This window comes from Aegilops tauschii, chromosome 3 (genome assembly GCF_002575655.3).
Source record: "Aegilops tauschii subsp. strangulata cultivar AL8/78 chromosome 3, Aet v6.0, whole genome shotgun sequence".
NCBI classification, from domain to species: domain Eukaryota; kingdom Viridiplantae; phylum Streptophyta; class Magnoliopsida; order Poales; family Poaceae; genus Aegilops; species Aegilops tauschii.
The window spans coordinates 457,322,642-457,334,100 of record NC_053037.3 but is presented as its reverse complement, the minus strand read 5'-3'; the positions used below and the strand labels follow the sequence as shown (position 1 = coordinate 457,334,100).

General features: G+C 52.6%; 1 long non-coding RNA gene and 1 other non-coding gene across 2 annotated transcripts; one reads left to right on the top strand and one right to left on the bottom strand.

The window, feature by feature from the left end:
* Positions 1 to 5,818: 5,818 nt before the first annotated feature.
* Positions 5,819 to 7,705, bottom strand: LOC109762362 (uncharacterized). The gene is made up of 2 exons (XR_006672356.2): positions 6,265 to 7,705; positions 5,819 to 6,075 (listed from the first exon to the last, which is right to left on the bottom strand). It is a non-coding gene; the product is annotated as an uncharacterized lncRNA (long non-coding RNA).
* On the top strand, positions 6,953 to 7,060 carry LOC120962177 (small nucleolar RNA R71). The gene has a single exon (XR_005753025.1). It is a non-coding gene; the product is annotated as a small nucleolar RNA R71 (small nucleolar RNA).
* Positions 7,706 to 11,459: the final 3,754 nt, after the last annotated feature.

The following is an 11,459-nucleotide window of genomic DNA, read 5'->3' as shown; positions in this document are numbered from 1 at the left end:
CGCGCAAGGGCGTCGCCTCGTGGTCACTAGGGCTAGGTGCAGGGCACCCAGGCGAAGGCTCCGGCGCAGCAGCCCCAGACACCTACGTGCCCGCATGATGGACCTGGAGTACACGCCTGAGGAAGACCCCAACTCGTTCCCTGAGCCGAGCTGGGCAGAAGGTACGCTGGAGGCCAGGGCTTTCCACGAGCCGCCCGGAAGCTTTGCCGAACCCTTCAACGACAACAACCACAGGGTAGGGCCGATACCCCAGGGGCATGCTTACGCTAACCATGGACCGCAGGTGAACCAGGACACAGTAGCAGCCGGAGACCCCAGGGCGGTGTCCCCGCTCCCGGCAGGACTAGCGCACTGGGGGTAGCGTGGGCGGGGCCCGGAGGCAGGGCCCCCCTCGCGCCACATGGAGCAAGGCGTTGCATGGAGGTGGGTACTCTGCCGGGGGAGGCGATGGCGGGCCCTTCCCCTCGGCAGAGGGCCCGTGGTCGCCGAGGGCGCCGCCAGCGTCCCCCTTACCCCTTGGTCCCATCCTGGTTTCCGGACGCCCCAATGGTGGTCGGGGGAGGCGCAGGGTGGGGCCCTCGTCAGGCGATATGAAGCAAGGCTCACGCCTGTGAAGGTCTCCGCTCGTGACACTCTCACGTAATAATGAGTGGGTCTGTACACACCCCGGAGTCTTCAGAGTGCCGCACCTCGGCTTCGGGGGCTCCCGCCCACGTCCAAGTGGAAGCACCATGCTCCGCGCTGGCCATCGACATTGTCCCCCAATGACTATGCTCACATCCAGTGAAAGCACTTAGCTCTGCGCTGGTGGGAAGACAAGAAGACCAGCTAGGTGCCGGACGCGGCTGTTTGCTTTCGCCCTTTTCTCTGTTACTTGATTTCGCCGTTTTTTTGGATTGAGATTTGAAGTTCTTTTGTGTTATCTAAAAGCGGGGGGGAGGGGGGGCGGGGGTTCTCTCGTTTGTGCCTATTTATTGCGTTCTGGTTGCATGCTTTATTTTTTAGGCTCACGCCTTCGACACTCCCCTTGCGAATTCCTCGCGAGCGGGGGCTGGTCAGCAGACAGCGCCAGGCGCGTCTGGGTGACCTAGATAGGGCCCCCTCAGGGCCAAGAGTGCACGCGCCGCAAGATTTCCACGTGCGCATCCTTCCGTGGTCCGACATACGCTCCTCATGCGGCCCTCTCGAATGGATCCGCAGGCTTATCAGGAGGCCTAGAGTCTCGCGAGCCTCTAAGGGCTCGCCTCGGGAGGAAGGTCCAGCCAGGACGTTCAGGCGCGCCCAAGACCTACGGAGCCAAGGTAAGGCATGACAACAATCGGGCTCGGGAGCCCCGCGGGCTCGTGATGGTGCATCTCGAGCCTTGTCCTCAAAAGGTGTGCCATCAGTCCATACACTCTGTTTCATACATGATAGGGGGGCCCCTTCAAAATGCTTTTACACCCCACAGGGCTGCGCCCGCAGGTTTCCTCTTTACACAGGTTAAGGCAAGAAAAGCGCAGGGTTAGCCAGAGGCACTGCCTTCTTTGTTGACCTTGCTGCCTTCGTCTCCGCCATCAGAGTCATCGCTAGCGTCGTCCGCATCATCGTCGTTCGCGCCTTCTTCTCCGACCACCACCACGTCCGCGTCATCTTCAGGCGCGAACTCCGCGACCAGGGCATCCACGTGGTTTTCCACCCAGTCCGACAAGTTGTCTCGGATAGCCTTGGGCACGGGGGCTATGGCGGCATCAAAGTCAAAATGGGGATCGAGGTTGTAAAGGTGACTGAAGACGCGCAAGAAGGCGCGCCCGAGGAGGCCCCGGCTCCTTTCCTCGACAAGCTCGCGAGCCCTCGCGGCCTGGTCCTCCAGACGTGTCACGATTTTGGTGAAGAAGCAGAGGTGGATCGCGTCGTCTTCCTCATGTGGGTGAGGGGCGCTCTCCTCGCAGATAGTGCTCAGGGCTCGGATGGCTCTCGCCCTAAGGTCCTGGAGCATAGAAGCGTGCTCACGCCGTAGCGTTCGTCGACGACACGCCTCGTCCCCATTCTTCTTCGCGAGGGACGCGGTGCTGTCAATCTGTCGCTAAAGGGGAGCAAGCCGGCGCGCGCGGAGGTCAGGTCAGCCCGGGCGGAGGTCTGAGCTGCCACAGCGGCCCTCTCGCGCTGCTCCGCCTCACCCAGTTTCGTCCTAAGGGCGGTGATCCTGCCCTTAGCCTCAGCCTCAGCCTCCAGGAACACCAGCGCCAGGCAGTGCTCGTCGGTAAGATCTGCACGAGCCTTCGCCACCCTCCGGTCAACCTCCTCCTGGATCTTGGCTTCACGCACGGTGACAGCGTCCTCAGCCACGGTCACTTGGCGCTCCCTTGTCTCCAGCCGCTCGAGCTCGAGGCTGCGCTTCGAGGGCTCCAGCATCAGCGCCTCCTCACGTTTCAGGATCTCCTTCTCTTTGGAAGGCGCTCCCCTCATTGACGCCAAGACGGCCCTGCGTGCTTCAATCCGCTGCTCAAGGGTGGCGTTCAAGGCCAGGAGTTCTCGTTCACGCTCCTCGGCAGCCTTGCGGCGATGGTCGGCTGCCCTCGCCTCCTCCAAGGCCCGGGCGCAGGCCTCGCACGAGGTCGCAAGGGACACCTCTGCCTTCGCATTAGCATGCTCGTGCTGAAGATGCCTGAGGTTGATGGCCACCTTCAACTCATGCCATTCGTCTGCCAGCCGAAGGTCGTCCGTCTCAAGGCGGGCGTCGACATTGACAAGCTCTTCTCCGAGCCAGCTCAGCGCACCCATCGCCTCCCGGAAGAGCTCGTGGCGTACAGCACCTCGCCCACGCGCGAGCTCCAGATCATGACCAAGTCCGCCCTCCATGCCGGGGGTCATTGGGGAAGCTTGAGATGGCCTGCCTGCCCCTGGCAGGGGGCTGGAGGCTGGCTCCTTCCCCGCCACCCTCCAGGCCTCGGCGGATGCGCCGGATGGCGTGGCCTCGCCACCCGAAGATAAGGCCAAGGCTAGGATCGCACAACCACCGGTGACGACCAACGGAGGAGCCCTCGGCACTCCTTCTGCACCCCAGGGTAGACCGCGAAGGAGTGACGACAACAACGCAGGATCAAGGCTCCCCGTCGGCACGTCCGCCTCTAGGATGGGCCCTGCGCCACGCGCGGTGGTCTGGCGGGGGGAGCTCGAGACCAAGGGTGAACCGAGGACAGGTGGAGGCCGCTCCTCAGGAGATCTCGCTGCCGCAGATGAAGGAATCCTGAAGGGCCATTGTCAGGAAAGGATGCGACACGCAGAAAATCACGAAGAAGAGTGATCAATTAAGTGTAGTGGGGTTTTTCGCCCAAACTGCGAGTGTCGTGTTCTCCTCAGGTAACTATATTCGGCTAAAGCTAGGTAATACAATTTTGAGTGATAAAAACAGCAAAAAAAACCTAAACTATTTAAGATTGTTCCCGAAGATAATCCACAAAGACAATGCAAAGTAGCAAAGGGAGGTTTAGAATACACTCACTGTCGATCTGGTATTTTTGTATTTTAATAAGGCACACAACCAATCAGCAGGACAAAGGGGAACTTACTATAGATGATTGAGCTCTACTAAAGGGACTACTAACAGGGAATAAAAAGTCAGGATAACAATACTAGGACTAGAAATTAACTAGTACAGGGACAAACACACATGCATGAATACACATATAGGATGGCAGAATACTAATTCACAGAGCAAAATCACACTGACATAACATTCTCTGATCAACTGGACATTAACTAGTAAGAACACATAAAAAGATGCACTATATTTAAAAGTACGAAACTAAACACATAGCAATTTGAGTACTAGTCATGTAAACAATACACGCCATACACATCTCAATTCTGAATTTTACAAAGTCTGAACCTTACAAGGTCTCAAACATCTCAATTGCACAGATATTTCAGAGAGAGGGGGAAAGAGAGAAAGAAAGAGACAACAGGAGGTTGGAGAGAAGATTAGGAGCAGGAGCAGTAGGGGTTCAGAGGAGCAGCAGCAGTTTGTGGTTCAGAAGAGAAGCAACAGCAACGGAGGTAAGGAAGCGAGGTAGGGGAAGTAGCAGCAAGCGAGGTTCAGAGAAGAAGTAGAGCAGCAGGGTGAGAGGAGGAGCAGCAGCGAGGTAAGGAGAAGGAGAAGATGCAGCAGCAGGGACGTGGGGATAGAGAGCAGCAGCAGCGTGAGAAGAAGCAGCAGGGCGCAGCAAGAGAGTGGCAGCAGTTTCGTGATGGAGAAGAAGCAGAGGGGCTTGGAGAAGAGGAGGCAGCAGCAGGAGGTTGAGGAGAAGGAGGAGCAGCAGCGTGGTGGTGTCGCGGTGAAGGTGGAGGCGCGGTGGTGAGGAGCGCACCACCACGCCGGCCTGGCCGTGGCGGCGGCCGGAGGTGGAGAAGAAGGGGTGAGGGAGAGATGTGTGTAGCCAGGCCCGGTTTGGGAATGGAGGCTGCTAGGGATTTTGATCCCCTCCTCTCATCTGCCACTTTGCTAATTGGCCCTTCATCTCTTCTTCCTTCTTCACAAGAAGATCCTTATCATTCTTCTACCCCTCGGTTACTTCTTTTCTTCTCGCTCGGGTCCCTCGTTCTCTCGTTCAAGCCCCAAGTCTCGTCGCATTTGGCAGTCCGGCCGAATCTTGAAGTTTATAGTGCCTTTGCGCACTTTTCTGCAAAACAAACAATTCACTAGTCAACATGCTCTTTCATGAATATCATTCAAATGTTAAATATTTCATAGCAAGAATTGATGGTCAGAACTCCACAAATGGTATATTTCTATGCCAAAATTATGTATATGAAATGTGCTTATCAAGTTCCCCCACACTTAAATCTTTGCTTGTCCTCAAGCAAAGGAATATGACAAAGGCAAGATAGTGAAAAGTGAACTGACTAGAGAATGTCCCCGTGAAGTAAATCTCCAAACAATGCATGCTTTGGGCTTAGCTAGTGAAAATCAATGGTTAAGAGTGCTACAGAGCAATAGGACACTAGTAAACTCAATCATTTTAAACTTTTACAAAGATAAAAGTGGATCAACAAGTTCAAATGCTGATTGTGCCAAAGGGTTCCTAAAGAGAGCATGATCCCAAAAAAAACTTATTACCCGGAACATAACATTATGGTTGAAGCACTTATTGAATTTGAAGGAAGTAATGATAATATTTTATCGATCTCACCAAAAGAACATACCACCGATCCCGAGAACATGGTATACACCTGGCTCGACCAATTATTAGTTTTTTTTTGTTTGTCTCCCCAAAGGAACATACCACCGATCCCGAGAACATGGTATACACCTGGTTCGACAATTACATTTTTATTATTAATTACTGCCCAAGCTAACCCGATTTCACATGCCACCGATCCAGGGAACATGATATGCTACTGTAGGTAGTCAGACTTATTTATTCATTATTACTTTTTTAACAAATGAATACAAAAGGAAACAAGAATCATCACTCATCCAAGTCTGGTTCACATACTACCGATCCAGGGAACATAGTATGCTAGTCCATAGTGGTGAATGATTGCTCTGAAGGGGAACACACTTGGCACAAAATCAGCATCTAACAATTGATGATCTAGGTGTATCAAAGTAAATGCAGAAAATGATGAAGTTTTCCAGTGTACTAGGGATTTGAGCACTCAAAACTAATAACTTTCACTAATTTCAGCAAAGCAAGCAGTATGTAGATCACTAGTTTACAAGGCATTCACAATTCAGTTCACATATTCACATCAAGCACCATATGTCAAAGGTAAAATTCAGTGGGACGACATTTAAGAAATGGCTCAAGCAACCCAAATAGCAATTGATTTCAGCATGTATAATGGATGATATATTCAGAATGGGTCATGAAACAGCTCACCGGGTTTATATAGGAAGTAGCACTCGCTCAACGCTCTCTAAACTGCAGCTCTTCTCTTTTTGCTTCTCTATCCCCATGCCTGCTCCAGCTTCACTCTTCTTCGCATGTGCCCATTGCTTCTCCTCATCACCATGCCGTGAATCCACCAGGATCCCAGGGAATGTCATCTCGAACTCTGTCAACTCGCAGTAAATGGTGCACAAGCATCAACCTGAAAGAACACTCAACAATCAAGCCAATACAAGTGACAGAGAGAATGCCCTCTAAGTCATCGATAGAGTACCCTATCATATAAGTATATCTATTGAGCAAATCAGGAACATGTATCAACAACAAGTCACATGGTGCATAGGCAATATCAGCGATATGACATAACTTATCCAGAAAGCTGAGATAATACCTGAGATAGTTAGGAAGAAGCTTCAGGACTACCTCAATTGAAGATGCCAAGTGAGGTGTGGTTGTAGAAATTTCCACCGGACTCGTGTCAACAAGTGAAATAGTAGAGCTTGGCTCCTTGACATCTGAATCCACCTCATCATAATTAACCATGAAGCTCTCCATCTCAGGCTCAAGTGTTGAGGAATCAATGCGGCTAAATCATTGAAGCTGAACTTCTCCATATCTGGCTCTAGCAGCACATGATCAATATCAACTAAAGGTGACTCCTCAATATAAAAAACAACTAACTGCAGCTCTGGCTCATCCATGGAAGAATCATCACAATGCAAAACTAAATCTCCAACACTAGTATCCATATGATCTGAAGTGTGTGTGTCAACTAGGATGGTGTCATCATCATCAAAGATAATCCATGAAAGCTCAATCTTGTTACACGGAGAAACTGGTTCCGACTTTTGTGTAAGAGATTCTTGCTGAGATGAAGTGATTTGTTGCAAACAAGCAACTGAATCAGAGATGGGCTTCTCATTGTACCACTGAAGTTGGTGGAAGGCTATACTCTCAATCAGCAGAAAAGCGTCATCAAGTGTCTTGTTTGTAATAGCTCCACCCGCTGCCATATTGACGTAAGCTCGAGTGTCCGAAGTCAATCCTCTATAGAATATCTGCAACTCTAACCATCTCTCAAGCCCGTGGTTAGGACATCTCCTGAATAAAGCCTTGTATCTCTCCCATGCATCATACAAGCTCTCGTATTCACGCTGAACGAAATTGAAGATCTCATCTCGAATCGCAGACTGCTTGTGTAGTGGGAAATATCTATCCAAGAAAGCTCGTGATATCTCATTCCAACTGTATGACCTTGATGGCAAGGATCGATACCAAGCACGAGCATCATCACGGAGAGAGAATGTGTACAACCTGCACATGATTGCATCTTGAGGAACTCCATGGTACTTGACTGTATCTGAATACTCCATGACTCGGTGTAAGTGCTCATAGGGATCCTCAGTAGGCAGTCCTCCAAACTGTTGTTGTTGAACCAAAGCAATAAGACTAGGTTTCAGCTCGAAGTTCTCTGCCTCAATAGTTGGCCAAATTGGTCCTGTGATATAGCACTGACTTTTGGGCATCCAAAGATCACGAAGCAATGCCATCTTAACCGAGTGTAACTATAGAACAACCTGCAATTTGTTCAGATTTCCTACAAACACTCATAAACAGTAAACACTAGTCAGAAAGTTAGTATCCTAATAAGCCGAAGCAACAAAAAGTAAAAAGGTAAAAGAAGCACAGAAATAAATTTGAATGGAAATTTAAACAAAAACTATACTAAGCCTAGTCTATAGCTTCACACAATCGTTCGACGCTAGTCCCCGGCAACGGCGCAAAAGTGATCAATTGTAAGTGTAGTGGGGTTTTTCGCCCAAACTGCGAGTGTCGTGTTCTCCTCAGGGACTAGGCGACGGCAACTATATTCGGCTAAAGCTAGGTAATACAATTTTGAGTGATAAAAACAGCAAAAAAAACCTAAACTATTTAAGATTGTTCCCGAAGATAATCCACAAAGACAATGCAAAATAGCAAAGGGAGGTTTAGAATACACTCACTATCGATCTGGTATTTTTGTATTTTAATAAGGCACACAACCAATCAGCAGGACAAAGGGGAACTTACTATAGATGATTGAGCTCTACTAAAGGGACTACTAACAGGGAATAAAAAGTCAGGATAACAATACTAGGACTAGAAATTAACTAGTACAGGGACAAACACACATGCATGAATACACATATAGGATGGCAGAATACTAATTCACAGAGCAAAATCACACTGACCTAACATTCTCTGATCAACTGGACATTAACTAGTAAGAACACATAAAAAGATGCACTATATTTAAAAGTACGAAACTAAACACATAGCAATTTGAGTACTAGTCATGTAAAAAATACACGCCATACACATCTCAATTCTGAATTTTACAAAGTCTGAACCTTACAAGGTCTCAAACATCTCAATTGCACAGATATTTCAGAGAGAGGGGGAAAGAGAGAAAGAGAGAGACAACAGGAGGTTGGAGAGAAGATTAGGAGCAGTAGCAGTAGGGGTTCAGAGGAGCAGCAGCAGTTTGTGGTTCAGAAGAGAAGCAACAGCAACGGAGGTAAGGAAGCGAGGTAGGGGAAGTAGCAGCAAGCGAGGTTCAGAGAAGAAGTAGAGCAGCAGGGTGAGAGGAGGAGCAGCAGCGAGGTAAGGAGAAGGAGAAGATGCAGCAGCAGGGACGTGGGGATAGAGAGCAGCAGCAGCGTGAGAAGAAGCAGCAGGGCGCAGCAAGAGAGTGGCAGCAGTTTCGTGATGGAGAAGAAGCAGAGGGGCTTGGAGAAGAGGAGGCAGCAGCAGGAGGTTGAGGAGAAGAAGGAGGAGCAGCAGCGTGGTGGTGTCGCGGTGAAGGTGGAGGCGCGGTGGTGAGGAGCGCACCACCACGCCGGCCTGGCCGTGGCGGCGGCCGGAGGTGGAGAAGAAGGGGTGAGGGAGAGATGTGTGTAGCCAGGCCCGGTTTGGGAATGGAGGCTGCTAGGGATTTTGATCCCCTCCTCTCATCTGCCACTTTGCTAATTGGCCCTTCATCTCTTCTTCCTTCTTCACAAGAAGATCCTTATCATTCTTCAACCCCTCGGTTACTTCTTTTCTTCTCGCTCGGGTCCCTCGTTCTCTCGTTCAAGCCCCAAGTCTCGTCGCGTTTGGCAGTTCGGCCGAATCTTGAAGTTTATAGTGCCTTTGCGCACTTTTCTGCAAAACAAACAATTCACTAGTCAACATGCTCTTTCATGAATATCATTCAAATGTTAAATATTTCATAGCAAGAATTGATGGTCAGAACTCAACAAATGGTATATTCCTATGCCAAAATTATGTATATGAAATGTGCTTATCAAAGAGGTACTTACTTGTCTATGGCTATGTACTTCCTCTGCTTCAGCGGCCGGTAGGCGTCACCTTTGCAGCAGGGAGGCCCCTTCCTCTTGCGGAGTGCCTCGAAGTTCAGGCGCAGCTGACCGAAGCCCGGGGCGCGCCTGTCGGCATCTAGGGCGGGCTGCGGAGCCCCTGGAGTGGCGGCCTCGGGAGCCTTGGGCTGCGTCAGCTCTCCAGCCACCATCTCGGGAATGCTTCCCCGAGCTTCAAGGGTGGCAACCTTCGGAGCCTCGGATCGCGCCAGGTCTTCGGTCGCCCCCTCAGGACGGCTCACGCGAGCCTCGAGGGCTGCCGTCTCAGGAGTACTGGGCTGCGTGGCTCCATCAGCAGCCGCCCCAGCAGCGCCCGGTGGCGCCCGCCACCCTGTGTCCACCTTCGAGGCGTGCGCCGCGGGGACGGCAGGCAGAGGGACCACGAGAACAGGGTTCTCGCGGGGCCCCTCAAGTCCGGCCGGGCGCAGCCCCCACTCATCAAAGAGGGGCATCTGCCTCACGAACCCCTCCGTGTTCGAGCAGCAGTACAGGAGGCAGCCCTCCTTCGGAAGCATGGCTGGCGCAGGGTCACCCGTCAAGAGCTCAAGCACAGTGCACAGTGTCTCAGGAGGAAGCGCAGGTACATGGAGCCTCATGGGGTCCTTACTGCCAGCGAAGGTCCACATCCGTCAAGAATGGCGCTGGAGCGGAGCAATGCGGCACTGGACGAACTCCTTCACCACCATGGGCGCCGTCACCCCGAGCTCCTTCAACCTGGCCAGCCGGTGCCAAACATGGGCAAGCCGAGGGTCGACAAGCTTCACGTGCCCCCATCCGGAGCTGGGCACGGCCGGCGCCCGGGGGAGCAAGAGCAGGGAGCTGAGCACCACGACATCCACGAACACCCACCGCTTCCGGAATCCACTTACAACCGGCGAGAGCTTGAAGTCGATCCCTGAGCCGGCCGTCGCCGCCACAGCCTGAAGGGTCGCGCACCCCGAGCACTGACGGACGTCGGTCAGGTGAAGCGAGAAGAAATGGCGAAACAAGGCCACGGAGGGAGCAATGCCCACCATGGCCTCGCAGACAAAGGCGAAGATGGTAAGGAGGATGATAGATCGGGGATCTAGATGCAGTGTGTGGACTTGGTAATGCGAGATTATGGCGTTGAAGAAATCAGAGAAGGGGGGAATCAAGCCTGCCAAGAGAGCGTGGAGATGAATGGGGATCTCAGTGGCCGCCATGTCGACCATGGAGCGGGAAGCATGCCAAGCCACCGCCGCGTTCCATTCGCTGGAATTGGCAGCGAGCGCCGGACGGATCTTGTCCAACAACTCCTGATTGACCACCGTCGACCGCTCGAGGGCGGGCTCGAAGGCCGGCGGAGATTCGGCCGGGGCGCGGGTTTTCCCCTTCTTCTTCCTCGTCAACCTCGGCGCGATGTCAACAGGGGAGGACCGGAGTCGGCCTCGGAGCCGAGAAGGTGGAGGAGACAAGGGAGCGTGCGGCAAGCAATGAAGATAGAGCTGAGTCGGTGACGGCGGCCGCCGAGCCCGGCGAATATCAAGGATGCATGGGGAAGTGGGGGAGCCCACATCCCATCAATCGCCATGTGTCGACCGAGGCCGAAGGCGATTGGGGCCCGCGGCGCTCCGCACTTGCCCTTTGGCTTCGCCTCGAAGCCAAGTTCGAGTGTGCCTTGGGCCCGGGGGCTACTGTCGGCATCCTAGGAATGGGGGTACCCAGACTTGCAAGCCTGCGGCCCACGGCGTGGCTCCGTCAACGGCCCGGTACGGCCCAGCTTCAGCAACAACAACTCAAGACCTCGCGAGGCGGACGACACCAAGGCCTCCCTAGGGGCGGCCTCACTAGGCTGGCTCCCGAGGGGCGGAGATATCTATGCAAGGTGCACCTCGCGAGGTTCGTATGATGCGAGCCGTGACGACCAAGGCCAGGCGGGCGCCAGCGGGCGCAATGTATCAGTTTCCTTTTTGGTGCTAAGGAGGCAAGCGCAGGCGTGGGGTCCCGAGGAATCAAGCAAAGGTTTCCATATCGGTGCAACAAGACCAAGACCGCCAGGATAGAGGTCATCGCGGAGCCCACCGTAGCGTCACCACTAGAGCCTTTTGCAGGCGAAGACTACTTTTGTCAGGATAGCTCGTACTAGTTGTCTCCCTTCAAATTTGGCCGTTGTGGGATCCCTTCCCGCCTACATTTGGGAAGAGGACCAAGGCCACTATAAATAGGA